We start from the raw sequence: 27914 nt of genomic DNA, 5'->3' as shown, positions 1-27914 counted from the left end.
TTCCTAGGTCACCTAATGTCACATTCAGACGCAAAAAAAATTGAAAAATGTATTGACTCCTAGCAAACTTAAAAATAATAATTTTGTAGAAAATAAGGGTGACATAGTGGAAAGAGGATGTGTTCCTTGCAATAAAAGTTGTTGCCTTTGTTGCAACATGATTCAGAGCATCAGGATTGAGAGTTTCGTATCTTTTCAAACAAAAAAAAGTTTTCAATAAAAGATTGGGTCGATTGCGGCACACTTTTTGCAATTTATTTACTGGCTTTTAGCTGCAATTTGTTATATGTGGGTCACACCATACAGACAGTGTGATCCCGTATGTGCAAACATAGATTCAATATAAAAAAATCAGTTTTTATTACATATTTCACAACATTTCTTTAGTGTCCATAAGGTAGATATGAGTTCATTACATTTAACTATACACATTTCGGAAGATTGTCCTAACTGGTTCGAACAGTTGATTAACAGAGAGTCCTTTTAGACCCAAAAAATAGCTATGTTGTCCCCCCAGGGATTAAATGAAACAATTGAGAATATACGTTAAAATACAATCCTGATAATCTGTTTACATTGAGTGTTTTTTCAATTTGTTTATATTCCCTACTTTAAGTTTTTACATTCTTTATATTTTTACATTTATTTTGCACACATTTTTGTAAATTTACGAAAATGATTGTACCATGATTGTGACATTTTATTTACACTCAGCATTTTCTATATATAATTTTTTCATATAAAACATTTTTATATAATCTTTCCATATATTTTATTTTTGTATTTTTGTGACATCAATTTATATACAATTTTTTGTTTTAGATCAGATGGTGCATGTGCTGACATACCCATGTACTTTTATATCTATATACTAAGTATATATTGTTGAATTTTTTTTTAATGGTTTCAAATAAAATTTCTTTATAATAACGAATAAATTGTTTACAAAATAATTATACAAATAATGACTATTATGAAAGCTTGTCTTTGCGCATGTAGAAGCATGCCTACCACACACCTACTCTATTGATTTTTTTTTTGTATGAATAATTTTATGAATAATTACTTCTGAGATGTAATTATATCTAGATTGTATATACTATTTAGGAATTCAGTGTTTCCTTTTGTTTATCTATACATTGATGTGCATATATTTTTTTTACAATTATTGTTAAAGATGCAATACAGGTTAGGAAAGAATTAACTCTTTTCCGTATATAAGACTACCTCTTTCCTTGCTTGTCATGCCTGATGAAGCCATGCAAGCGCAGTGAAACACATTACATTGTTTTAATTAAATCTTCATTCCACTCACCTGACGTGTCCACTCCTGGTCAGCGCTGCTGAAACCCACCGTTCCCTGAAAGTCTTCACTTGGTATTGTTCGTTTGGTTGGGGAGGCTGCAGACCGGGCCTATTACTCATTCACACTGACCATTGTTGTGTGTGAGCTCACACAACCTCCTCCGGTAAGGGCCATTTTCATTCCTTCCCTGGACCTTACATTGGGGGTTTTATGCTATGGAGCGCTCTCTCATTTCTTTTTAGCTCTTTTAGCACCTGACATGTTGTATTGTATTTTTCCCGCAAAGCAAGCTAGGAAAACTCCAAGACAACATTTATTTTGTATTCTGTAAAAAGTGAACTTTCGAGAAAAAGAAAGAAAAATACATTTGATATCAGACACCAAACACAGGTAAGTAAAGTATGTTAGTAACTAGACTAACAAAAAAAAAACATGTTTTGATCAAAAAGTGCGCTGAGAGCCTTTAAAAAAAAGAGTATATATATATATATATATATATATATATATATATATATATATATATATATATATATATATATATATATATAAAATATATATAAAAAATTTTGATAACATGTGCCGCTGAAATTTTTGTGTTTGTATAAGTAACTAGACTAACTTTGCTGCCCTGTCTTACATTAAACAAAAAATACCCAATAGGGGTGATCCAGGGTTCCTAATGATCTACAAACACAATAACCCTGGGCCGCAGCCCAAGGAACAAAAACCTTTTAAAGGGGTACTCCGCTGCAAAAAATTTTTTAAATCAACTAGTGCCAGAAAGTTAAACAGTTTAAAAAATCTTACTTATTGTACTTATCAGTTGCTGTATGATCCACAGAAAGTTCTTTTATTTTTGAACTTCCTTTCTACCTGACCACAGTGCTCTCTGCTGACAACTCTGTCCATTTTAGTAACTTTCCAGAGTAGGAGCAAATCCCCATAGAAAACCTATCCTGCTCTGGACAGTTCCTAAAATGGACAGAGGTGTCAGCAGAGAGCACTGTGGTCAGGCAGAAAGGAAAGTCAAAAAGAGAATAACATTCTGTGGATCATAACAGCAGCTGATAAGTACTGGAAGGATTAAGATTTTTTTATGGAAGTAATTTACAAATCTGTTTAACTTTCTGGCACCAGTTGATTTAAAAAAATGTTTTATAGAAAGTCCCCTAACTTAACTTTTAATCTATTATTAAAATGTGACAGAAAACATATTTAAAACCAATGTATTGCTACACACTAATGAGTATGTATTGGTGAAAAGAACAAACCAATAAATATTACTGAGGCTTAAGTTCTCAGATAATATGCAGACAATACTAATAGTCATAAAATTTCACAAATGTGCCCCTTCTACATGTTTCGATGGGCCGCATCATCATCAAGAGAAATTATGAGCATGTACGTTAAATTTTATGGTTAAGGGGTATTTATATGTTTCGACAGATTAGAATTAAGCAATCTTTTGAAAAGTTTGGTTTGCCAGATTTGTCGATTTTTTCAGAAATTGTGAGTTCAGTTTGGTTTGGTTCAACTCGAACCAGCAATGAAATAGGCCCTTAAACAAATTTATGACTTTACTTAACAGCTCTGAATTCCTGTCTAACACTGTTAGGAATGTATTCAAGTAGTTTTAAAGTGTTTTAAGGCTCATTTATGGCAATATGCTGTAACTCCCTATTACAGCTCTCCCATTTTTTAGGCTTATTTACACCAAAATAAAGTGTCATTAAGTATCCCTGGTAGTCGGTAGATGCCTGCTGGTGGCTTTTTCCAAACATACTAAAAAATGTCCCTTTTTTGTGGATAATGGGTTGTGTACCTATAGGCCTGGCTGGAAGTAGGGTGATGATAGATTGGTGTTATTATTAGTGTCCAGCGTACAGCAGGTGGTGGCTGACTGATGTTACTAGCGTACAGCATGAGATGGTGAGGTTATGTCGATAGAAAACAGCTGGAAATGGTGGTCTGGTAGTAGTAGGAAGGTGGTGGTTTTAAAATAAAATTTGAAAATGTTTCAATGAAGTTTTTAAATTTTGAAATTAAAATTAAATTTTATGGTTCCTAGACTGGTAATGGTAACATGCATGGGTTGTGTATGCGTATGCGCAGACCTGGCTGAAACTACCAGCAGAACATGTCATAGTGGCTTACTGGAGGAAGTTTGAATAGTCTGGGTTAAGCAGCAAATTTGGCCAGCCAGGTGACCCAGGCCTGGCTGGCTGCTGGCTGTAACGCCGAGCGCTCCGGTCCCCGCTCCTGGACCGGAGCGCTTATGGCGTGTGTCCCCGTCTCAGCGTGTGCGCCCCCGTTCTCTTGGTCCCGGGACTCTTAGATCTAAAGGGCCAGTGCACCGGTGATTGGTGCCTGGTCCAATATGGGTAATTAAGGGTTGAGGTTTGTGAGATACAGTGCTGCTTGGACTTAATTAGGCTTCACCTGTGCACTGCCTATAAGTACCATCTCCTCCCACAGCCTCCTGCCGGATCTTTGTTGCCTTGTGCCTGAGAGAAAGCGTTCTTTGTTCCTGTGTTCCCTGCCTGTTGCCGTACCCGTTGCTACTGACTACCGCCTGTGAACCGTTGCTGCCTGCCCTGACCATTTGCTTCGTCCGACTACGCCTTTGCCTGATCCTCTTGTACCTTGCCTTATCTCAGCAGCCAGAGAGATTGAGTCGCTACTGGGAGGAACGACCTGGGGGTTACCTGCCGCAGCAAGTCCATCCCGCTTTGCGGCGGGCTTTGGTGAAAACCAGTAACTCCTTAGACTCCGTTCCCCTGGTACGGCCCACGTCTTCACCTCTCTGGCACAGCGGATCCACCACTAGCCTCCGCTACCTGCTACCAGCCCAGATTCTGATACTGGCTGGAGGGAAGTTGCAACAGTGGTTTACTGGAGATAGTAGTAGCCTGCGTACAGCAGCAGTTTAAGAGACCTTTAAAATTAATTAAAATTTTACCCCAGCCTGGAAGTAGAAGGTTTGCCAAAAAAATGTTATATTAATTTGGTTAGCAGCCCTGGCTGGCCGCAGGGTGTTTGCAAAAGCTAACACAATAAATTAGAATTTTACTCCAGACAGGCAGCCAAGACCACATCAATGGAGCATAACTTTTCTTTGGACATGTATTGCCCCTGGCCGTAGCTATTTCTCCACGGATCAACCATTGCATGCACTGTTCTGCACACAGACAAGTTCATGGAAATGCCACCCTCTCCGCCACATGATTGTGCGAAGCAGGGATAGATTTCTTTGCAAAATAATGGGGGCTAGGTTCGCGCCACCTGGGCTGGGCACACCCCATTAGTTGCCTGAAGGCGGTGGAGTCAACAAGATGGTATGGGAGGGCCTGTGCCACCAACAGCTTGGCCAGATAAGAATTGAGGCACACTACAACAGGGTGACTGGGAGAATACTGTTGTCTGGAGGACATGGATTTACCGATGGCTAACTGACGGGATCGGGAGGAGGAGGACACTGATGAGGCAAATCCTGAAAATGTGCTGCCTGTGGATGAGGCATAGGGACGTAGTTCCTTCACTCAGGCCCTGGCCTCAGCTTACTTTTTGTTTACAGAGATGACATATTGCCACGTTCTCTGCTTCAGGTAAGGTATAAACTATATTCCACACATGAATATATCAGACAGGGACTGCACCCCCTGACTGTGCCCCTCCTCTGGATGTTTTTTTTAAAGAACCTGAATATGCAGCAGCCTAGTCCTCACCTGAGCTCATCAGACCAGCAGCTCTATGCCTGATACGTTTCACAGGTTTTCTTCGCCTACCTCAGCTATGCTCTTCTTCGCTGACACTGCCACTACCCTCCTGCTCTGAACACGTCAGCTCATGCCCAGGTTCCCACGTCTTGTCCAACACCACATCATCGTCAACATCAAACTCCTCATTGTTCATGCCACTCCTCTTTTGCATGGACATCTTGGGCTCCTTGATCCCCTTCAGCATAGCCATCTTGGCGGCTTACAGTATCCCCACCACACCTACCACCACCACTCCCGCTTCTGCTGTGCTTGACCACTGATTCTACCTCCACCACCTCGCCAGCACACTACAAAGCTTGACAGTCCCCACACAACTCCTTGTGGCTAGTCCTATTCTTCTGCGTATCCTTCCTATCGACATGACCGCCAGTCACAAGTTCTGTAAAATCTTACACATGGTAATGAACTTAGATATCAGCAGCTATCCATGTAAGTCCCGTGCATGTCACCACATGGTCTAAATTAGGAATCTGAGACATAGATTAGACTACAGACTGGCCAAACTGGAAATATTAGGAAAGAAGAAGATGATGTGACTGAAAATCAACAATTCTGCGCCCGCGATATAATGTGGGGTCACGCGGTGACCCCGCATCATAGCGGGTCGGGCCTAGCAGCTAATGATAACCGTGACCTGTGGCTAATACCAGATATCACCGATTGTGGTGTTGCCCGGTATTAACCCTTTAGATGCAATGATCAAAGTTGATCGCAGCGCCTAAAGTTTAAAAAAAGCATTCCCGGCAGCTCAGTTGGGCTGATTGGGACCACCGCGGTGATCTCATTGCCTTCTTATTGTCCGATCGCCGATTCACTGCTCTGGCCTGAGAACCAGGCAGGAGCAGTGGAGCGCTGATAACACTGATCAATGCAATGCTATGGCATAGCATTGATCAGTGTCTGCAATCAGACTATTGCATGTTATAGTCCCCTATGGGGGCTATAACAGTGCAATAAAAAAAGTTTTAAAAACTATGTAAATAAGTACATAAATAAAAACATATGTGGTATTGCCGCGTGCATAAATGTCTGATTTCTAAAAATATATAGTTAATTAAACCACACAGTCAATGGCGTACATGTAAACAAATTCCAACTTTCAAAAAAGCATCTTTTTGGTCACTTTATATACCATAAAAAATTAATAAAAAGCAATTAAAAAGTAAGATCAAAACAAAAATGGTAATGATAAAATCTTCAGATCACAGTGCAAAAAAATGAGCCCTCATGCCACCCTGTATGTGGAAAAATAAGAAAGTTATAGAGGTCAGAAGAGTAAAATTTTTGAACATATTAATTTTTGTGCATGTAGTTATGATTTTTACCAGAAGTAAAACAAAATCAAACCCATATAACTAGGGTATCATTTTAATCGTATGGACTTACAGAATAAAGATAACATGTCACTTTTACCAAAATCCACTGTGTAGAAATGGAAGCCCCCAAAATTTACAAATGGTGTTTTTTTTTGTTCTACAAATATATATTTTTAGTTGTTTCCCCGTAGATTTTTGGGTAAAAGGACTGATGTCATCACAAAGTAGAATTGGTGGTGCAAAAAACAAACCATCATATGAGCCTGTAGGTTAACAATTGAAAGGGTTGTGATTTTTAAAAGATAAGGAGGGAAAAACGAAAGCGCAGAAATGGAAAAACGCTGGGTTGATAGTTAGGACATTTATGCACATGGTGATACCAAATGTGTAGCGATTGCACATCAAAGGTTTGATGAGCCCACCCAAATGCAACAAAACTTGTATTTTCACTATAGATGCCATTATTGGCATTGATCATGGAATCTATAGGGTTGATGGTGCACATCAGCGTGATCGCTGATGCCCGCCATTATCATTGAGTCCCTAGCTGCTGATAACAATGTAGCGAGTGCAGCTCCTATGCAAGCTTCATAGCCTTGTCATCAATGCATGGTGCTGTGTGTGAAGTTACTCGCTGCAGTGCTGTACATTCATGTTCCTTAAGGGGTTAACACCAACATGTGAAACACCAGTTTTAGTAATTCTTACCCTATGTTTTTACAATGCATAACACAAAATGTGAAATTCATTGTTATTCATATTAAACATACAGTACTTTACATGGGAACCATTTATTAAATAATTGATGATTAAAGGAGTAGTGCAGTGAAAAATATCCAGCAGCCAGACCCACCGTGATCTATAACTTCTTCCCTATCCTTTAGGGGATAAGTTATCTTTCACTACAGAACTTCTTTAATGATGAATAATGATTGATGTGCAAAAAATAAGACACCTTCTTTCCATAATGGCTTAATAAACACTAAACACACCCTAAAGAAATCAGGCTGAAATTATCCGTCAATTCCTTTACTGTAATTCTTTGTTGTTATTTTAGTAGACGTGAACTGTTTCATTAGATTTGTTTTAAGGAGCAGATGTGGATTTGCATAATGTGAAGATTTAGTTAGACTTGTGAAAAAGAAATCACATCTTTATTTTACAATGCAACTAATATATGTATAGAATTGACAAAGCGATTCAACAACAAGCATATGATTTACACTTTATTTTCAACTTGTTCTTTGTAGTCGAAGAGGTCCCAGATGCATTATAAATGTACACAGCTATATCTAATTTACCAGCAGAGGTATGGTACCTCTATAAGGCTGGGTTCACACTACGTTTTGTCCCATACGGGAGCGCATACGGCAGGAGGGAGCTAAAAGCTCGCGCTCCCGTATGTAACCGTATGCGCTCCCGTATGCCATTCACTTCAATGAGCCGACCGGAGTGAAACGTTCGGTCCGGTCGGCTCATTTTTGCGCCGTATGCGCTTTTACAACCGGACCTAAAACCGTGGTCAACCACAGTTTTAGGTCCGGTTGTAAAAGCGCATACGGCGCAAAAATGAGCCGACCGGACCGAACGTTTCACTCCGGTCGGCTCATTGAAGTGAATGGCATACGGGAGCGCATACGGTTACATACGGGAGCGCGAGCTTTTAGCTCCCTCCTGCCGTATGCGCTCCCGTATGGGACAAAACGTAGTGTGAACCCACCCTAATACAGCTTTGTTAAAACTTTAGCTTGATTCAACAGAAAAACTGTACTGCTAGATGAGTTTATTTCTTGACTTGAATTTAATTATTTCACCCTATTCCAATACATACATTACTTTTCACAGTTATATTTTAAAGCTAACTTGTATTTTGCATATATTTATAAATTAAAGTATAAGCTTCTTAGTTTTCAAAGTACCAATACCCTGAATATGTTAAGATAGCTATACACCTTAGATAGCTGTCAGCAAACAGCTATTCTTCCTGACTCTCCATGCACATGCACAATAAACTCAGTTGAAAGTGCATGCACTTTTATAATAGCTGTGAATTATTTTATATTGCAAAACTACATCCTTAACCCCATTTCGCCGCGGCTATCCCGAACAGCCCACTGAGTTAACCAGCATGGTTTCACTTTCGCTTTTAGCCGCGCGGCTATTAGCGGCGAGTCCCGGCTTCACTATGACGCCGGGCCCGCCGTGATATGATGCGGGGTTACCGTGTAACCCCACGTTATATCACGGGAGCAGAACCAAGGACGTACCTATACGTCCTTGGTCCTTAAGGGGTTAAGCATTAATGTCATCCCGTCATAAAAATAACTTGTTGATATCTGGGGAAATAGTCGGACTCAGATGTAAATTGTATTGATTGGCTTTGTCTACAATTCACAAGTCATAATTTTAATATTTTTCATAATTTGCATAATTTAAAATTTTTCAGAATTGATATTTTTTATGACCCTAATTCATAATTCAGTAATTACCGCACGACAAAGCATTTCTTCCATCTGTAGATTGAATATACAGGCACCATTATTACTCATTTTGCTACAAATATTGCAAAGCTTTTTCCAAATGTCCTTGTTCACAGATAAGAATTTGAGATATAGATTACAGTGTAAAATCACCACATGCTATTGAAATTTTTTTTAGATAATCCTTAACCCTTTAAGGATGACGATCATTTAATTTTTGCTTTATATTTTATTTCTTATTTTCCACCGACAGTCATATGATTCAGTGTATTTATTTAATTTTTCTGCAAGATAATTTACTTTGTAATAACTGCTTTTATTTTATTGTTAAATGTACTTTAAAACAGAAAAAAACTTATTTGCTGAAATAAGAAAATAAACATATTTGTGGAATTTGTGGTAGGTTTCATTTAAATACAATTCACAGAGTTGGAAGACTGACATATTATTCTGTGGGTCAGTACACTTACAGTGATGCCCAATTTATATAATTTTTGTTTTATATAAAAAATTATTTATAAACTTTTTAAAATTCAAATCACCCTACTCTGAGCCCTCTTGCATACATGGTTCACTGTGGGGAATCAATAACATTATATTTTAAAGGGGTACTCCAGTGGAAAACTTTTTTTTTTAAATCAACTGGTGCCAGAAAGTTAAACAGATTTGTAAATTAGAACGGAAGAGATTGTCGGCTCTCAGGACCCCCAACACGGCTGTACACTCCAAGGAACAACAACGAATCAGCAAAGGTAGCCAGTGGTAACAATGAATATATTTTTATTCGGATCCCATAAAACCGCATGCAAGCGGGATAACAGCCATCAAACAACTTGCAAAAGGCGTGGACACGTTTCAGGTATGCACCCTTCGTCTTAGCACATTACATACAGGTGATAACCAGGTATATATGGGAGTTTAAATGAGGAGGGGTGGAGTCAGGACTCAGTAAAAAAAATGTTTTAACTCCCTCAACTCCTCAAAAAACTACACCTTGACAAAAATGAAATTTGAACCTGGTATGCAGCTGCAAATATACCCCAATATATATAATACATCAAGAATAACATCAATATCAAAATGCAATAGAAAAATAGAAAAAATAAACTTTTCATATTATAGCGGTCTAAAAACTAAAACTCTGGAAAGAAACGCAGGAAAACCGCACTGTGTGAATTAAGAGGGTTTTGCATCCTTAAAATTAAATTAACAAGGAAAAAAAATAACTAATAATGCAAGATAAGATCATTTCTCAAATTCAAGCCATAGGGTTGAATTGTTTGAAGGTTATGTATCCAAAATACTTCCCTATTGCGCAAAAGTCTCATACGATCCCCACCTCTCTGGGGTCTTTGAACACATTCGATACCGCAAAACACCAAGTCTGAAACGTCTCCATGATGAACATCTCAAAAGTGCCTAGAGGCACCAGAGATGTTCACATGGTGCGGATTAATTGCGGCTCAAATGTGTTCTTGGATATGTTTCTTCAATGGTCGCATGGTACTACCTACATACATAACTTTGGATGCTAAACAGCAAATGACATACATTGTGAATGTAGTTTGACAATTAATGAAGAAACGGATTGGAAAACAATTTTTAATGTTGTAGCTTTTAATTTCTTTAGTAACCTGTGCATGTTTGCAAACTACACAGCGGGAAGTTCCACATTTAAAAAAGCATCTGATTTGTAACCAGGTGTGATACGATACTGACAAGTCTGTGTGAGTGTCTGATTTAGCATAGCTAGAATCATGATGAATTGTATAAAGAATAGTAATGGCTCTTGTTCTCTTTGAAATTGTATAAAAATAAGGGTTACTTAAGTTCAGAATAACGAGTTCCATATCTTATCTTCACATGAGGAGGATGGATGGTGATTGGTTTAACAGTACTGTTCACACGCCACCCCTTCTGGTAAACAACTACTGGGCATGCGTGATATGTCACACTTATATAACATGTTGTGTAAAAAAGCGCATAACCGTAAGCGCGCACAAACAAGACTTAACCCTAACTAGTAGCACACGTGATCACCACATGAATGCGCAGTGGGTACGTGAACCAATTATTGAGCATATACAGGACTGCGCAAGGCGTGGTAAATCAGGGACAAAAACTCTGGTAACTCCCCGAATCATTGGGATTTCCAGCCACAGCAGACGCGTTGTGTGATGCAGACATAGATGGGTACCTCTTACGATTGATGATGAGTCCCCTGATCACAGAGTGATGATACAATATCCGGTAAATGTATTGATTCTTACTTCCATGATTCATTGTTTATATTTCATTATGTTTAGATTTTAGCAAATAGGTAAATAAAATATGTCTTATGCTTAGAAGTGTGCCTGTTTTGTATAACAGTGAACGTTTTGAGGAGTTTCAAACTAGTTAGCAAGACACCAGGTGGGACTTGTTCCGCTGTTAGTGGAAAACATACTGGGGGCAGCATATTTCCTAATGTGGGAGCAAATCTGGAGGAAAATTTACAACCGCCCCGTGTGAATTTAGCCAAGATAGGATCTTGAGACAATGTAGGTAGATATTTTCTCACAATTTTAGTTATCTCATGATATTCTGCACTATATGTGGTTACAAACGTTATCTTGTCATCTTCAAGCCATTGCTCTCCTTTTTCTTTTTTGTTCTTGTGTTTATTTTTATTAGATGACATTAGAAGATTTTTTCTATCCTTGACCTGAACTTTAATTAAAGCGTTGTTAATTAAATGTGAGGGATACCCCCTATGTAAAAGATGCTTCTCAACCACAATAGATTCAATGCTGAACAGTTCCTCAGAGGAAAAATTTCGTTTTGCACGAAAAAATTCCCCCACAGGTACGGCAGAGATTGTGTGCTTTGGGTGACAGGATTCTGCTCTTAAAAGAGAGTTACCTGCACTAGGTTTGCGGTAGGTAGACGTTTGAACAAAAGGGGTTTTAGCTGTATGTAAAATATCGAGAAAAGGGGTTTGTACCTTATTTCAAGAAAAGGTAAACCATAGGTTGAATGGATTATTGTTGATGTAATCAACAAATTGAGTGCCCCTAGATTCATCTGAGGTTCAAATTATGACCACGCCATCCACAAATCTGCCAAAATAGACTATATCCTTCTGAAAGGGATTGTTTTCATAGAAAATATAATGCAGTTCCCACCTAAAAACAAAAATGCTAGCAATTGAAGGTGAAACTTTTGCGCCCATTGAGGCGCCTGTTTTTTTAATGAAAAAATCCCCATCAAAAAAAAAAAATATGAGATAATAGATATTGTAAAGCCTCTGTAACAAAATCCTGTAATTGCAGGCTAAAATTGGAGAACGTGGACATAATGGAATTGACGGCCATAATGGACAGATAATGTGGTAAAGATGAGTATAAGGACTCAATGTCCAGTATGAGCCAGGAATAGGAAGATTTCCATATAACCTGGCTCACAATGGACAACAAATGTTGTGAGTCCTTAATGTAGCTAGGGCAGAGAAGAACTAAAGGTTTCAAAACTGAATCCACCCACTGGCTAAGGCGTTCATTTAAGGATCCGATCCACGCCACGATAGGTCTCATGGGAGGGGGGAATCGATCCTTATGTACCTTAGGCAGTGAGTGGAAAATGGGGGTGGTTGGAATGGAAACAAAAATGTAATCATATTGTTTTTGAGAAATGACCCCTAATTCCAGACCGGAGTTCAATACTGCCCTCAGATCCTCCCTAAAAAGGGATGTCGGATCACATGGGAGCATACCATATGTACTCTGATCTTCCAGAATTTTTTTGTTTAATAAACTCTACAAACCTGCATCCAAACATGCCACTGCCCCACCTTTATCAGCTGCTCTTACTATCACGTGTTTTATTTAATCTGTTTTATGGCCAGTCTCTCCTGTTTAGATACGTTTTCACGACTTTTGCATGTACGAGAGTTCTTGAGATTCACCAGATCATGCATAATTTAAGAGCAGAATCCTGTGGGTGAATTTTTTTTCGTGCAAAACGAAATTGTTACTCTGAGGAACTGTTCAGCATTGAATCTATTGCGGTTGAGAAGTGTCTTTTACATAGGGGGTATCCCTCACATTTAACCTCTTCAGGACATAGGGCGTATGGATACGCCCTGCATCCCGAGTCCTTAAGGACCGAGGGCGTATCCATACGCCCATGGGAATTCCGGCCCCCACCGCTAGCCGGTTGGGGACCGGAGCCGGATGCCTGCTGAAATCGTTCAGCAGGCATCCCGGCATATCGCCCAGGGGGGTCATTATGCCCCCCCATGTCGGCGATCACCGCAGATCGCTGGACAATTCAGTCCAGCGATCTGCGGCGATTCCGGGTCAATCGGGTCTCCAGTGACCCGATGACCCGGAATTACTGGCTGTTCGGGGCCGTCTCTGACGGCCCCGAACAGCCAGAGCCTGCAGGGGTGAGGTGGCACTGGTGCCACCTCACAATCGCCCTGATTCGTCGGCCGGATTACCGGCCGACCAATCAGGGCGCCTGCTGCGGGTGTCACTCCCGCACCCGATCCGCCCCTCTTCTGGAGGACGTGAGCGGGTGCGGGACGTGCACCCCGGGTGCTGGGGACCCCGATCCCCGGCGCCCCTGTTGGGATCGGGGCCCCAGGAGCAGCTGCGGCGGCGGAGACGACGAGGGACTGACCTGTGCGGCGAGGATCGTTGGAGGTGAGTGACAGCCTCCTGCTGTTGCTTAGCAACAGCTCCCAGCATGCAAAAAGGGCATGCTGGGAGCTGTAGTTATGCAACAGCAGGAGGCAGACCACCACAACTCCCAGCATTCCCTTATGGGCATGCTGGGACTTATGGTTTTGCAGCAGCTGGAGGCACATTCTTTCTATGGAAAAGTGTACCTTCAGCTGTTGTATAACTACAACTCCCAGCTTGCACAAACAGCTAAAGTGCATGCTGGGAGTTGTAGTGGTGCATCTGCTGGTTGCATAACTACAACTCCCAGCATGCCCGTTGGCTGTCGGTGACTGCTGAGAGTTGTAGTTTTGCAACAGCTGAAGGCACACTGGTTGTGAAACTCAGTTTTTTTTTACCTAACTCAGTGTTTCACGACCGGTGTGCCTCCCGCTGTTGCAAACTACAACTCTCAGCAGTCACCGTACACCATGCACCGTACATGCTGGGAGTTGTAGTTTTGCAACAGCTGGAGGCACACTGGTTGTGAAACACTGAGTTAGGTCACAAACTCAGTGATACATAACCAGTGTGCCTACAGTTGTTGCAAAACTGCAACTCTCAGCAGTCACCGACAGCCAACGGGCATGCTGGGAGTTGTAGTTATGCAACAGCTGGATGTCCCCCCCAATGTGAACGTACAGGGTACACTCACATGGGCGGAGGATTACAGTAAGTATCTGGCTGCAAATTTGAGCTGCCGCAAACTTTCTGCTGCAGCTCAAATTGCCAGCGAGAAACTACTGTGAACCCCCGCCCGTGCGACTGTACCCTAAAAACACTACACTAACACAAAAAATTTAATAAAAAGTAAAAAAACACTACATATACACATACCCCTATACAGCCCCCCTCCCCTCCCCAATAAAAATGAAAAACGTCTGGTACGCCACTGTTTCCAGAACGGAGCCTCCAGCTGTTGCAAAACAACTCCCAGTATTGTCGGACAGCCGTTGACTGTCCAGGCATGCTGGGAGTTTTGCAACAGCTGGAGGCACCCTGTTTGGGAATCACTGGCGTAGAATACCCCTATGTCCACCCCTATGCAATCCCTAATTCAGGCCTCAAATGCGCATGGCGCTCTCACTTTGGAGCCCTGTCGTATTTCAAAGCAACAGTTTAGGGTCACATATGGGGTATCGCCGTACTCGGGAGAAATTGTGTTACAAATTTTGGGGGGTATTTTCTGCTTTTACCCTTTTAAAAAATGTAAATTTTTTGGTAAAACAAGCATTTTAGGTAAAAAAAAAATATATATTTTTTTACATATGCAAAAGTCGTGAAACACCTGTGGGGTATAAAGGTTCACTTAACCCCTTGTTACGTTCCCCGAGGGGTCTAGTTTCCAAAATGGTATGCCATGTGGGTTTTTTTTTGCTGTCCTGGCACCATAGGGGCTTCCTAAATGCGGCATGCCCCCAGAGAAAAATTTGCGTTCAAAAAGCCAAATGTGACTCCTTCTCTTCCGAGACCTGTAGTGCGCCAGCAGAGCACTTCTCACCCCCATATGGGGTGTTTTCTGAATCGGGAGAAATTGGGCTTCAAATTTTTAGGGGTATTTTCTGCTATTATCCTTTTTAAAAATAAAAAATTTTTGGGAAAACAAGCATTTTAGGTAAAAATTTTTTTTTTTTTTTACATTTGCAAAAGTCGTGAAACACCTGTGGGGTATTAAGGTTCACTTTATCCCATGTTACATTCCCCGAGGGGTCTAGTTTCCAAAATGGTATGCCATGTGTTTTTTTTTGCTGTTCTGGCACCATAAGGGCTTCCTAAAGGTAACATGCCCCCCAAAAACCATTTCAGAAAAACGTACTCTCCAAAATCCCCTTGTCGCTCCTTCCCTTCTGAGCCCTCTACTGCGCCCGCCGAACACTTTACATAGACATATGAGGTATGTCCTTACTCGAGAGAAATTGGGCTACAAATACAAGTAAAAATTTTGTCCTTTTACCCCTTGTAAAAATTCAAAAATTGGGTCTACAAGAACATGTGAGTGTAAAAAATGAAGATTGTGAATTTTCTCCTTCACTTTGCTGCTATTCGTGTGAAACACCTAAAGGGTTAAAACGCTGACTGAATGTCATTTTGAATACTTTGGGGGTGTAGTTTTTATAATGGGGTCATTTATGGGGTATTTCTAATATGAAGACCCTTCAAATCCACTTCAAACCTGAACTGGTCCTTGAAAAATACTGAGTTTGAAAATTTTGTGAAAAATCGGAAAATTGCTGCTGACCGTTGAAGCCCTCTGGGGTCTTCCAAAAGTAAAAACATGTCAATTTTATGATGCAAACATAAAGTAGACATATTGTATATGTGAACCAAAAAAAAATGTATTCGTAATATCCATTTTCCTTACAAGCAGAGAGTTTCAAAGTTAGAAAAATGCTAAATTTTCAAATTTTTCATCAAATTTACGGATTTTTCACCAAGAAAGGATGCAAGTATCGACAAAAATTTACCACTATGTTAAAGTAGAATATGTCACGAAAAAACAATCTCGGAATCAGAATGATAACTAAAAGCATTCCAGAGTTATTAATGTTTAAAGTGACAGTGGTCAGATGTGCAAAAAACGCTCCGGTTCTTAAGGCCAAAATGGGCTCCGTCCTGAAGGGGTTAATTAACAACGCTTTAATTAAAGTTCAGGTCAAGGATAGAAAAAATCTTCTAATGTCATCTAATAAAAATAAACACAAGAACAAGAAAGAAATAGGACAGCAATGGCTTAAAGATGACACAATAAAGTTTGTAACCACATATAGTGCAGAATATCATGAGATAACTAAAATTTGGAGACAATATCTACCTATATTGTCTCAAGATCCTATCTTGGCGAAATTCACATGGGGCGGTTGTAGATTTTCCTCCAGATGTGCTTCCACATTAGGAAATATGCTGCCCCCAGTATGTTTTCCACTAACAGCGGAACAAGTCCCATCTGGTTACAAATCAGAGGCTTTTTTAAATGTGGAACTTTCCGCTGTGTAGTTTGCAAACATGCACAGGTTACTAAAGAAATTAAAAGCTACAACATTAAAAATAGTTTTCCAATCCGTTCCTTCATTAATTGTCAAACTACATTCACAATGTATGTCATTTGCTGTTTGGCATGCAAAGTTATGTATGCCGGTAGTACCATACGACCATTGAAGAAACGTATCCAAGAACACATTTGAGCCGCAATTAATCCGCACCATGTGAACATCTCTGGTGCCTCTAGGCACTTTCGAGATGTTCATCATGGAGACGTTTCAGTCTTGGTGTTTTGCGGTATCAAATGTGTTTGAAGACCTCAGAGAGGTGGTGAACGTATGAGACTTTTGCGCAATAGGGAAATATTTTGGATACATAACCTTCAAAAAATTCTACCCTATGGCTTGAATTTGAGAAATGATCTTATCTTGCATTATTAGTTATTCTTTTTTCCTTGTTAATTTAATTTTTAGGATGTAAAACGTTCTTAATTCACACAGTGCAGTTTCCCTGCGTTTCTTTCCAGAGTTTTAGTTTTTAGACCGCTATAATATGAAAAATGAATTTTTTTCTATTTTTCTATAGCATTTTGATATTGATGTTATTCTTGATGTATTAAATATATCGTGGTATATTTGCAGCAGCATACCAGGTTAAAATTTCATATTTGTTAAGGTGTGCAGTTTTTTGAGGAGTTGAGGGAGTTAAAACATCTTTTTTGACTGAGTCCTGACTCCACCCCTGCTCATTTAAACTCCCATATATACCTGGTTATCACCTGTATGTAATGTGCTAAGACGAAGGGTGCATACCCAAATTGTGTCCACGCCTGTTGTGAGTTGTTTGATGGCTGTTATCCCTCTTGCATGCGGTTTTATGGGATCCGGATAAAAATATATTCATCGTTACCACTGGCTACCTTTGCTGATTAGATTTGTAAATTACTTCTATTTAAAAAATCATTATCCTTCCAGTACTTATGAGCTGCTAAACGCTACAGAGGAAATTCTTTTCTTTTTGGAACACAGAGCTCTCTGCTGACATCTCTGTCAATTTTAGGAACTGTCCAGAGCAGCATATGTTTGCTATGGGGATTTTCTCCTGCTCTGGACAGTTCTTAAAATGGACAGAGATGTCAGCAGAGAGCACTGTGCTCATGATGTCAGCAGAGAGCTCTGTGTTCGTGATGTCAGCAGAGAGCTCTGTGTTCCAAAAAGAAAATAATTTCCTCTGTAGTGTTTAGCAGCTCATAAGTACTGGAAGGATTATGATTTTTTAAATAGAAGTAATCTATAAATCTAATCAGCAAAGGTAGCCAGTGGTAATGATGAATATATTTTTATCCGGATCCCATAAAACCGCATGCAAGCGGGATAACAGCCATTAAACAACTCACAACAGGCGTGGACACGTTTTGAGTATGCACCCTTCATCTTGGCACATTACATACAGGTTTTAACCAGGTATATATGGGAGATTAAATGAGGAGGGGTGGAGTCAGGACTCAGTCCAAAAAATGTTTTAACTCCCTCAACTCCTCAAAAAACTACACCTTAACAAATATGAAATTTGAACCTGGTATGCCGCTTCAAATATACCACGATATATATAATACATCAAGAATAACATCAATATGAAAATGCTATCGAAAAAATAAATTTTTCATATTATAGCGGTCTAAAAACTAAAACTCTGGAAAGAAATGCAGGGAAACCGCACTGTTTGAATTAAGAAAAGAGAAAAAAAATTCCTCTGTAATATTCAGCAGCTAATAAGTACTGGAAGGAATATGATTTTTTAATAGAAGTAATTTGCAAATCTGTTTAACTTTCTGGCACCAGTTGACTTAAAAAAAAAAAAAAAAGTTTTCCACCGGAGTACCCCTTTAAGAGCTCACACATTTAAAAGAAAGAAAATTCCCTATTTCAGACAGATAACTCCCCAGATATTGCAGTCACTATTGATGGAAGATGCATGCTCGGGGAGTATGAAGGAAGCTCAGCATCATACACCCTGATCACACATTTACCATTAATAGTGACTTCAGCATTTAGGGAGTTACCAGACAGGTTCAGGTTCAGTCAAGGTTCCAATTGGCATCCCATTGATACAATCACTGCTGATTGGTGTTAATCACTGGTTAAACTGTATAGCATCAATGCCCAAGGCATTAAAATAAATTGTTATTTTTCACAAAAATTGAACATTGTAACAGTGTTAAAGGGAATCATTTTTTTTTTATCAACTAGTGCCAGAAATGTTAACAGATTTGTAAATTACTTCTATTTAAAAATCTTAATCCTTCCAGTACTTTTCAGCTACTGTATTCTCCACAGGAAGTTATTTTCTTTTTGAATTTCCTTTCCACCTCTCTGCTGACACCTCTGTCCATGTCAGGAACTGTCCCGAGTAGGAGCAAATCCCCATAGCAAACCTCTCCTGCTCTGGACAGTTCCTAAAATAGACAGAGGTGTCAGCAGAGAGCACTGTGGTCAGACAGAAAGGAAATTCAAAAAGAAAGAAGTACTGTTAAGTACAGGAAGGGTTAAGATTTTTTTAATAGAAGTAATTTACAAATCTGTTTAACCTTCTGGCACCAGTTGATTAAAAAAAAATGTTTTCCAGTGGAGTACCCCTTTAATGAAAGTATTAATGAGTTATCAATTAAGTGAATAACTTCCATGAGTTCCTAAAAGTACCTGCTATTTTATTATTATCTATATATTTTCTGGCTACAGATGTGTTCCTTATGGCTCCAGGCATTAGGCAGAGCAGTGGTGACTTAGTTAATATAAAAAAAAATAGATTGCATATGCATAGTCTAAAGAAAAACAGGTTATCCAGCACTTCAAAATAATTCCAGCTTTATTGGTATAAACAGCTTTACAGGACACTGGCAATTCGGTTACAACATCTGATGCATAGGCAAAAAAAACTCATATTGTCTGATTAGGTGAGTGCAACACCGTTCACCTAACACAAGTATTTTTAAGTATACAGTGTATATTATCACCTCACATTTTTTTAGATTCCTTTAACATTATGATTTTGGTAGGAACGAATATGACAAAATATATATAGTTTTTTATGTTTTTGTATTTTTCTTACTCAAAGTTGATCACAGCGTCTGACATGTTAAAAAAAAAAAAAAAAACATCCCAGCAGCTCATCCGAGCTGTCCAGGACCACCGCAGTGAAATTGCGATATCCCGATCAGCGAGAGGAAGGAGGTAGGGCCCTTACCTGCCTCCTTCCTGTCTGATCAGGGATCTAATGCTCCCAGCCAGCCATGGCCGGCTGGAGCAGCAGAGCATTGATAACACTGACCAATGATATACTATGGCTTAATATTGAACAGTGTATGTAATCCAAGGATTGCATATAATAGCCCTCTATGGGGACTAAAAAACTGTGCACAAAAATACTGTACATGTAAAAAACTACCACAGTCCAAAATTGTTCATTTTTGGTCACTTCATATACCATAAAAATAATTTTTAAAAAGCAATCATAAAGTACCATCAAACAAAAATGATAAGAGCACTCATATAGCCCCATATGAAGAAAAATAAAAAAGTTATAGAGGTCTGAAGAGGAAATTTTTAAGTAGTAAAATAAAATAAAACCTACATAAATTGGGTATCCTTTTAACCTTGTGGACCTACAGAATAAAGATAATGTGAAATTTTTACTGAAAAGTGCACTGCGTAGAAACAGAAGCCCCCAAAAGTTACGAACTGGTGTTAGTTTTTTTCAATTTCACCCCACAAATGTTTTTTTTTGTTTTATTTTGTTATGAAACAATTGATGTAATTACAAAGCATAATTGGTGATGCAAAAAACAAGCCCTCACATAGGTCTGTAGGTGCAAAATTGAAAGCGTTATGATTTTTTGAAGGGGAGGAGGAAAAAACGAAAGTGCAAAAACTAAAATTGGCCTGGTCCTTAATGCCACAATGGGTTTGGTCCTTAAGGGGTTAAATATTTCATAAAATTAGGAAAGAATATCCATGTCACATGTTTTAACCCCTTAACGACGAAGGACGTAAATGTAAGTCCTGGTGAGGTGGTACTTAACGCACCAGGACGTCCATTTACGTCCTAAGCATAACCGCGGGCATCGGAGCGATGCCCGGATCATGCGCGGCAGGTCCTGGCTGTTAATCGCAGCCAGGGAGCCGCCGGTAATGGCGGACACCGGCGATCCCGTGGATGTCCGCCATTAACCCCTCGGATGCCATGATCAAAACAGATCACGGCATCTGCAGCATTGCGGTCACTTAAATGGATGATCGCATCGCCCGCAGCACTGCCGCGGCGATCCGATCATCCAGCACGGCAGACGGAGGTCCCCTCACCTGTCTCCGCTGCCTTCCGGGAGTCTTCTGCTCGGATCTGCCTTCCCGCAGACCAGAGCAGAAGATGACCGATAACCCTGATCAGTGCTGTGTCCTATACATAGCACTGAAGAGGATTAGCAATCTAATGATTGCTATAAATAGTCCCCTATGGGGACTATTAAAGTGTAAAAATAACAGTAAAAAAAAGAAAGTAAAAAAAAAAGGTGAAAAACCCCCTCCTCCAATAAAAACGTAATTTGTCCCATTTTCCCTATTTCACCCCCAAAAAGTGTTAAAAAAATATTTTAGATACATATTTGGTATCGCCGCGTGCATAAATATCTGAACTATTAAAATAAAATATTAATGATACCGTGTGGTGAACGTAAAAAAAAAAAAGTCAAAAATAGCTGCTTTTTATAACATTTTATTCCCAAAAAAATTTATAAAAAAATGTTTTAAAAGTTTTATATAAGCAAATATGGTATCAATAAAAATTACAGATCACGACGCAAAAAATTAGCCCTCATACCGCCGCTTATACAGAAAAATGAAAAAGTTGTGAGTCTTCAAAATAGGGAGATTTTAAACGTACTAATTTGTTAAAAAGTTTGTGATTTTTTTTAAGTGGAACAGTAATAGAAAAGTAAGTTATCATGGGTATCATTTTAACCACTTAAAGACCTAGGGTGTATGGATACGCCTTGACGTCCTGGTACTTAAGGACCCCCCCCCCCCCCCGTCGGTGATCGGCGCAAATCGCAAGTGAATTCACACTTGCGATTTGCGCCGATTCCGGGTCATACGGGTCTATGGTGACTTGGTGACCCGGAATATAAGGGGGATCGCGGTTGTCTAAGACACCCACGATCCCCCTGTAGGCATAGGAGTGAGGTGGCAGGGGTGCCACCCCTCCTATCCCTGCTATTGGTCTGCTATTGATCGTCAGAGGCGACGACCAATAGCAGACCGGGGGAGATGGGGTTAACTTTCATTTTCCCCGTCCTGTCCACCCACAATAGGCGGGGCAGAACGGGGAAACGACGGGGACCGAATGCCGACATCCACTTACCGATCCGGAGGCTGAGGCGACGGTGATTGGCGGGCGGCGTGACGTGCGTCAGAAGAGGACGGCTCCCTGGATCCTACGGAAGCCGGTAAGTTGATCTGGAGGGCTACAGTTTGAGACTGTGGTCTCTAAACTGTAGCCCTCCAGATGTCACAAAACTACAACTCCCAGCATGCCCAGACAGCTGTTTGGGCATGCTGGGAGTTGTAGTTTTGCAACAGCTGGAGGGCTGCAGTTTGAGACCACTATACAGAGGTCTCTAAACTATGTCCCTCTAGATCTAGAAAAACAACAACTCCTAGCATGCCCACATAGCTGTTTGTAGTCTCAGCATTCTGTGAGTTGTAGTTGGGTACCTCCAGCTGTTGCATAACTAAATCTCCCAGCATTCCCTTCGGTGATTAGTACATGCTGGGAGTTGTAGTTTTGCAACAGCTGGAGGCACACTGGTTGAAAAATACTGAGTTAGGTAACAGAACCTAACTGAAGGTTTTCCAACCAGTGTGCCTCCAGCTGTTGCAAAAGTGCAACTCCCAGCATGCACGGTCTGTCAGTACATGCTGGGAGTTGTAGTTTTGAAACAGCTGGAGGTTTGCCCCCCCCCCCCCCCCCCCCAATGTGAATGTACAGGGTACATTCACACGGACAGGTTTACAGTAAATTTCCTGCTTCAAGTTTGGGCTGCGGCAAATTCCTGCACAAACTCCTATCGGGAAACTCACCGTAACCCGACAGTGCGAATGTACCCTAAAAACACTACACTACACTATCAAATAATAAAGGGTAAAACACTTCATATACACCCCCTTACACTGTCCCCCCAATAAAAATTAAAAATGTCTTGTACGGCAGTGTTTCCAAAATGGAGCCTCAGGCTGTTGCAAAACAACAACTCCCAGCATTTCTGGACAGCCGCTGACTGTCCAGGCATGCTGGGAGTTTAGCAACAGCTGTAGGCACCCTGTTTGGGAATCACTGGTGTAGAATACCCCTATGTCCACCCCTATGCAATAATTAATTTAGTTCTCAAATGCACATGGCGCTCTCTCACTTCGGAGCCCTGTCGTATTTCAAGGAAACAGTTTAGGGCCACATATGGGGTAGTTCCGTACTCGGGAGAAATTGCACTACAAATTTTGGGGGTCTTTTTTTCCTTTTACCGCTTGTGAAAAGGAAAAGTTGGGGGCTACACCAGCCTGTTAGTGTAAAAAAAAAAATATCATTTTACACTAACATGCTGGTGTTGCCCCATACTTTTTAATTTCACAAGCGGTAGAAGGAAAAAAAGACCCCCAAAAATTGTAACGCAATTTCTCCTGAGTACCGAAATGCCCCATAGGTAAGCGTAAAATGCTCTGCCGACGCACAACAAGGCTCAGGAATGAGAGCGCACAATGTACATTTGAGGCCTAAATTGGTGATTTGCACAGGGGTGGCTGATTTTACAGCGGTTCTGACAAACGCAAAAAAAATAAATACACACATGTGACCCCATTTTGAAAACTACACCCCTCACGGAATGTGACAAGGGGTATAGTGAGCCTTAACACCCCACAGTTGTTTGACAAATTTTCATTAAAGTGGGATGGGAAAATGAAAAAAAAAATTTTTTTTCACAAAAATGGTGGTGTTACCCTAAATTTTTCATTTTCACAATAGAAAAAAGCCCCCCCAAATTTGTAACCCCATCTCTTCTGAGTAAGAACATACCCCATATGTGAATTTAAAGTGCTCTGCGGGTGAACTACAATGCTCAGAAGAGAAGGAGCGCCATTGGGATTTTGAAGAGAAAATTTGTCCGGAATTGAAGGCCACATGTGTTTACAAAGCCCTCATAGTGCCAGAACAATGGACCCCGCGACACATGTGACCCCATTTTGGAAACTACCCCCCCCCATAATGTAATAAGGGGTACAGTGAGCATTTACGTCCCACAGGTGTCTGACAGATTTTTGGAAAAGTGGTCCATAAAAATGAAAAATACAATTTTTCATTTGCACAGCCCACTGTTCCAAAGATCTGTCAAATGCCAGTGGGGTGTAAACACTCACTGCACCCCTTATTAAATTCTGTGAGGGGTGTAGTTTCCAAAATGGGGTCACATGTGGGGGGGGGGGGTCCACTGTTCTGGCACCACGGGGGGGGGGGGGGCTTTGTAAACGGACATGTCCCCTGACTACCATTCCAAACAAATTCTCTTTCCAAAAGCTCAATGGCGCTCCTCCTCTTCTGAGCATTTTAGTTCGCCAGCAGAGCATTTTACATCCTAACATGGGGTGTTTCCATACTCAGAAGAAATGGGGTTACAAATTTTGTGGGTCATTTTCTCCTATTACCCCTTGAAAAAATTTAACATTTTGGGGAAAAACTGCATTTTAGTAAAAAAATTTTTTTCTCATTTACACATCCAACTTTAACAAAAAGTCGTCAAACACCTGTGGGGTGTTAAGGCTCAGGGGACCCCTTGTCACGTTCCTTGAGGGGTGTAGTTTCCAAAATAGTATGCCATGTGGGTATTTTTTGCTGTTCTGGCACCACAGGGGCTTCCTAAATGCGACATGCCCCCAAAAAAACATTTCAGCTAAAGTTACTTTCAAAAAGCCAAATGTGACTACTTCTCTTCTGAGCGTTGTAGTTCGCCCGCAAAGCATTTTACGTCCTAACATGGGGTATTTCCATACTCTGAAGAGATGGGGTTACAAATTTGGGGGGGCATTTTCTCTCATTACCCTTTGTAAAAATGGTAAATTTGGGGTAAAAACTGCACTTTAGTGTGAAATTTTTTTTTTCCATTTACACATCCGATTTTAATGAAAAGTTGTCAAACACCTGTGGGGCATTAAGGCTAACTGGACCCCTTGTTACGTGCTTTGAGGGGTGTAGTTTCCAAAATGGTATGCCATGTGGGATTTTCTGCTGTTCTGGCACCATAGGGGCTTTCTAAATGTGACATGCCCCCCCAAAAACCATTTCAGAAAAATTCACTCTCCAAAATCCCATTGTCGCTCCTTCCCTTCTGAGCCCTTTACTGCGCCCGCCGAACAGTTGACATACACATATGAGGTATTTCCTTACTCTAGAGAAATTGGGTTACAAATTTTGGGGGCTTTTTTTCCTATTACCACTTGTAAAAATTCAAAAAATGGGTCTGCAAGAACATACGAGTGAAAAAAATGAAGATTTTGAATTTTCTCCTTCACTTTACTATTATTCCTGTGAAACACATAAAGGGTTAACAAACTTACTGAATGTCATTTTAAATACTTTGAGGGGTGCAGTTTTTATAATTGGGTCATTTGTGAGGTATTTCTAATATGAAGGCCCTTCAAATCCAGTTCAAAACTGAACTGGTCCCTGAAAAATTCCGATTTTGAAAATTTTGTGAAAAATTTGAAAATTGCTGCTGAACTTTGAAGCCCTCTGATGTCTTCCAAAAGTAAAAACATGTAAACTTTATGATGCAAACATAAAGTAGACATATTGAATTTGTGAATCAATATATAATTTATTTGGAATATCCATTTTCCTTATAAGCAGAGAGCTTCAAAGTTAAAACAATGCAAAATTTTCAATTTTTTCATCAAATTTTGGAATTTTTCACCAAGAAATTATACAAGTATCGACAAAATTTTACCACTACCCTAAAGTAGAATATGTCACGAAAAAACAATCTCTGAATCAGAATGAAAGGTAAAAACATCCCAGATTTATTAATGCTTGAAGTGACAGTGGTCAGATGTTCAAAAAATGGCCGAGTCCTTAAGGTATATTTGGGCTGGGTCCTTAAGGGGTTAATTGTATTGACCCATAGAATAAATAACACATGTAATTTTTACCGTAAATTGTACGGCATTAAAACAAAACCTTCCAAAATTGGCAAAATTGCGGTTTTCTTTTTAATTTCCCCACACAAATAGTATTTTTTTTTGTTGCGCCATGCATTTTATGATAAAGGGAGTGATGGCATTACAACAGACAACTGGTAGCGCAAAAAACAATCCCTCATACTAGTCTGTGGATGAAAATTTAAAAGAGTTATGATTTTTTGAAGGCGAGGAGGAAAAATCGAAAACATAAAAATAAAATTGTCTGCGTCCTTAAAGGGGTACTCCGGTGCTTACACATCTTATCCCCTATCCAAAGGATAGGGGATAAGATGCCTGATCACGGGAGTCCCGCAGCTCGAGATCATGCACGCGGCACCCCGTTTGTAATCAGTCCCCGGAGCTATCACGCCCCCTCCCATAGGCTTGCATTGTAGGGCAGAGTGTCACGTCAAACGGGGTGGGGGTGTAACGTCACATGCGCCTGGCCCTGCGGTCGACTGTAATCAGTCCCGGAGCGAACACGCTCCGGGGACTGATACAAACGGGGGGCCGTCTGCATGATCACGGGCTTCCCCAGCTGCGGGACTCCCGAGATCAGGCATCTTATCCCCTATCCTTTGGATAGGGGATAAGATGTGTAAGCACCGGAGTACCCCTTTAAGGCTCAAATGGGCTGCATCCTTAAGGGGTTAAAATGTAGAAAGAAGTGAATCCCAGCAGGAGGAAAACTTTTCACTCAGGAAATGGAGATGTCACATGCTGTGAATGAGCAGAAATGTGTCAATTCAATTGATCAAATAAAATGTAATACATTATCAGCTGTACAAATGCATGACTGTTTTACATCTGAATTGCTGCACGCTAAGTTCTATCAAGCCATTTTCATTCTGAATGAGTCAGAGGTGATCTAAAGTTCAGGAGCAGCAGATAATAACACAAGGTGATGTGAAGGACCATGATATGATATTTTCAGCAGTCAGTCTGAAGTAATAGATTAATACAGGTGCTGACAGGCAGTAGAATATGATTCTTTCTTAAGTCTTTAAGGCAAATGTAATTTAAGGTTGTATGTTTACAACTGTAAAAATAATGAAACACCAACAAAGAGGAAAAAAATGGTTGCCATGATTGCTTACAATAATGTTCTCTTCTCAAGAAAAATAATGAAACTTGAGAGGCATTCCAATTTAATCAACTGTATATACTGTGCATTAAAGGGGAACAAGGGTGGAAAACAATATATATATATATATATATATATATATATATATATATATATATATATATATATATATATATATACTGTATATATGTATATATATATATATATATATATATATATATATATATATATATATATATATATATATATTCAACTGGTGCCAGCAAGTTAAACAGATTTGTAAATTACTTCTATTGAAAAATCTAAATCCTTCAAGTACTTATCAGCTGCTGTATGCTACAGAGGAAGTTGTATAATTATTTTCTGTCTGACCACAGTTCTCCCTGCTGATGCCTCTGTTCATGTCAGGAACTGTCCAGAGCAGGAGCAAATCCCCATAGGAAACCTATCCTCCTCTGGACAGTTCCTGATATGGATAGAGGTGTCAGCAGAGAGCACTGTGGTCAGACAGAATTAAAAAATAAAAGAACTTCCTCTGATACAGCAACTGATAAGTACTGGAAGGATTACAATTTTTAGTGTCAAAATGAGAAATTTATTGGTAGCAATGGATAAAAAGACAATACAATATCAACAGTCGTATAAAGGGCTATGATTGCCAACAACAATAACACATCATGTAATACAATGTAGTCAATGCGATCTTCCCTTAATCCAGCAGCATGAATGGAAGAGAGAAGACCGACATTCGCTAACATGAAAATGTACAAGGGGAACAGGGTAGGATAGGGGTGGGAATACAGAGACGTCAAGGGGTATCCAGGTAAGCCAGTCAGGGTTCACACTTCACGAGTCAAACAATATGGACAGTAGAACAACAGATAAGCATCTGACTATTATATCGTTAAATAATAAGAAATGTCAGGAGCGTGAGAAGAGGAGATCCAAGGGTCCCAGACCTTTAGGAAGCTATCCATAGTATCAGCTCTGAT

Source organism: Hyla sarda, chromosome 9, assembly GCF_029499605.1.
Source record: "Hyla sarda isolate aHylSar1 chromosome 9, aHylSar1.hap1, whole genome shotgun sequence".
Classification (NCBI taxonomy): domain Eukaryota; kingdom Metazoa; phylum Chordata; class Amphibia; order Anura; family Hylidae; genus Hyla; species Hyla sarda.
The sequence above is the reverse complement of the archived record's forward strand: the minus strand, read 5'-3'. Positions refer to the sequence as shown.